The 3487-nt window shown below is 43.3% G+C and overlaps 1 pseudogene; it reads left to right on the forward strand.

The window, feature by feature from the left end:
* Positions 1 to 1771: 1771 nt before the first annotated feature.
* Positions 1772 to 2354, forward strand: LOC114217392 (chromosome transmission fidelity protein 8 homolog; annotated as a pseudogene).
* The last annotated feature ends 1133 nt before the right edge of the window (positions 2355 to 3487 follow it).

A 3487-nucleotide genomic window follows, 5' to 3' on the forward strand; every position in this document is an offset into this window, starting at 1 on the left:
TAAAAATGACAGCTGACTTCTCAAACAGAAATAGGGAAACACAGAATGTAATGTACTGGCATCTTTAGAGTGATGAAAGAAACAGTCTAGAAGCCTAGCCTAGTAAAATATCCTTCTAGAATTATGGTGAAATAAAGTTTTTGAACCAAATGGAAACCAAGGGAATCTGTTGGTAACAGGCATGTGTGAAAATAATGAAAGAGAGTTCTTTTGGTGGTGCCTGGATAGCTCAGTCGTTAAGCGTCTGCCTTTGGCTCAGGCCATGATCCCAGGGTCCTGAGATCAAACCCCGCATTGGTCTCCCTGCTCAGAGGGAAGCCTGCTTCTCCCTCTCCCACTCCCCCTGCTTGTGTTCCCTCTCTTCACTGTGTCTCTCTCTGTCAAATAAATAAAATCTTTTTTTTAAAGAGTTCTTTGACAGAAGAAAAATGATCTTGCATGGAAATATAAAATATAAGATGGAAAGAAAAGAAACAGAAAGAGTAAATGTGTGGATAAATATAAATAAATATATATTTATATATACAAAGCAACAACTGTAATGTCTTTTGGAATTTAAAAATATATATGGAACTAAAATGCATAACAATGATAACTTGAAGGTGGGTGTTGATAAATAGAAATCAAAGATTCTAAGCTTCCACCAGTTTCAAGGAAGTGGTAAGGTAATGCATTTTAGCATTTTATTAGACTGAAAAAAGTTAGGGATGCTTGTTTTGTCTCTAAAAAAATGTAAAATGAAGTATAATGAGCTAATAGATGGAAAATATGGATCGATAAAAATTACTTGACAAATCTAAAAGAAGACAGGAAAGGACAAAAAGAAAAGAACAAAAAAATATATGGGTCAAGTAGAAAACCTATAGTAAATTTGTATATAAACCATACTGTATCAGTAATTACTGATACTTAGCAGAGGATTGTCAGACTGGATGAAAAGAAAGCCAACTTTATCTTCCTCACAAGAGTCACATTTAAAATAGAAGAACACAGAAAGGTTGAAAGTAAAGGATTAAAAATACATATACCATGTGAACACTAATAAACCTGAGATAGCTATACAAATATTAAAGGAACCTTTAAATCAAGAAGCATTACTAGAAATAGTTTTTATTTCATGATAATAAAGGGACTATCTGATAGGAAGATATAATACAAAATCTGTATGATCATAATAACATAGATTCAAAATATATAAAACAAAACATTTCAGAAAAAATAGGCAATTCTAAAATCATAGTTGGGAGCTGACTGGGGGCCAAGATGGCAATGTAAGAGGACCGTAAGCTCTGGCATCACAATTCCGGACTTCCAGCTCTATTACAAAGCTGTCATCATCAAGACAGTATGGTACTGGCACAAAAACAGACACATAGATCAATGGAACAGAAGAGAGAGCCCAGAAATGGACCCTCAACTCTATGGTCAACTTATCTTTGACAAAGCAGGAAAGAATGTCCAATGGAAAAAAGACAGTCTCTTCAACAAATGGTGTTGGGAAAATTGGACAGCTACATGCAGAAGAATGAAACTGGACCATTTCCTTACACCACACACAAAAATAGACTCAAAATGGTTGAAAGACCTAAAAGTGAGACAGGAGTCCATCAAAATCTTAAAGGAGAACACAGGCAGCAACCTCTTTGATCTCAGCTGCAGCAACTTCTTCCTAGAAACATCACCAAAGACAAGGGAAGCAAGGGCAAAAATGAACTATTGTGACTTCATCAAGATAAAAAGCTTTCAGTTGCTTTTTAAGGATGGAAAGCTCATGGTGCAAATTGTTATTTCCACTGCTGGGGTTAGAGGCCTTGCAGAATGGGTGCTGATGGAGCTACAGGGGGGAGATCAAGGCTTGCTACAGCACTGGATTAGCAGGAAACCTCCTGGGAGACCTACATTACAGCCCTGTGCTGATTGTGGGGCATCATATCCTGTATGGAAAAATCATCCATCTGGAGAAACCTTTTGTTGTCCTTGTCAAACACACTCCTGGGCAGCAGGACTATGATGGGCTTAGCTGCAAGACTGGTACCTGGTACCTGGTGATAGCACTCATCAAAAACAAGATCCTTTTCTTTCTTTCTTTTTTAAGATTTTATTTATATATTTGAGAGAGAGAGAGAGTGAGTGGGAGGAAGAGGGAGAGAGAATCTGAAGCAGACTCCATGCTGAGCACAGAGCCTGACGGGGGTGGGGCTCAACACAGGCTCGATCCCACAACCTCGAGATCATGACCTGAGCTGAAACCAAGAATTGGTTGCTTAACCAACTGAGCCACCCAGGCACCCAACAAGATCCTTTTCAAAACTAACCCCAAGCCCATTATCACCAACGTCCCTAAGAAAGTATGAAAGAACCCTGGATTTTCCCTAGAGAGCAGCTAACTCCTTGGACTAGTGCTCAGTTGCCACCTTGAGGTCAGCTGGATGGTTCCCTGGGACAGCAGGGGGGTCCTGTTCTGAACACAGGCCACCCACTGGGCATGAACTCTGACCCCTTCCTTATGGCAACCGGTTCTCTTGGAAATCTGGCCTCATTTCCAAGGAACCCATTACCTCTTCCAACTTCATCAGGTTCATTGGCTACAAATCCATCACCTTTCCCAGCTGGTGCTTGTGACCCAGGCATGGCTTCTTTTCCAAGAGCACAGGTGCCGTTTCTTTCCCAAGGCCTAGTGACCTCATGGGCCCAGGCCCAGAGCCATCTCTAAACCCTAGAGCAGGGGCTCTTCCAGGTACAGGGCCTCTGTCCAATCCAAGGTTAGGGAGTCTCCCAGGGTCAGGTCCTATATCCAACCCAAGGGCAGGTCCTATATCCAACCCAAGGGAATGGGTCCTGACCCCGAAGTGGTGGCCCCTGGATCAGGCCCAACCTGACAGCAGGTGTCTTGTTGACTTCTGGGAATAGTTATCCTAGTCCTAAGCCCATTGGCCTGGGACCAAGACCAAGTCCCAATCTGAGATCAGGCTTCGTAGGTACAAATCCTGCTCCGAGGTTAGGTATGTTTCCAGGCCTGGGCCTTGGACCGAACCCAAGAGCAAATAACCTGGGCCCAGGCCTTGGGCCTAACCCAAGGGCAGTTGATCCCAGCCCCTAATCTGGATACCAGAGCAGGTGGCCTCTTGGGCACAGGATCTGGCCTTAACTTAAGAATGACTGGATCTCGAGGCCTAGATCTTGCCCCTATTCTAAGAGCAGCAGGTCTTTCAGGAGCAAATTCAGCTGCTTCCTCAAAGGCTTCTGGAAACAAGATGGCACAAGCCCATCCTCCATGGCAAGAGTACCTGACTCCACAGTCCCAAACTTGTGTCCTGGCTCTCAGGGAAGTGGCCTTCCAGGGCCAAATCTATCTCCCATGTCCAGGGCCCTGGTTCCCATAACCCTAATTCAGTTCATTTTTCAAGGCCAGCTGGGCCCCTGGGAGTAAATATTAATCCATTTCCAAGGGGGACAGGTTCAGGGGGGCTGAATCCAGCTGCCTTCT

The sequence above is a fragment of the Eumetopias jubatus genome, unplaced genomic scaffold (assembly GCF_037043125.1).
Source record: "Eumetopias jubatus isolate StellerSeaLion01/CBP00866 unplaced genomic scaffold, mEumJub1_p1.0 scaffold_2, whole genome shotgun sequence".
NCBI classification, from domain to species: Eukaryota; Metazoa; Chordata; class Mammalia; order Carnivora; family Otariidae; genus Eumetopias; species Eumetopias jubatus.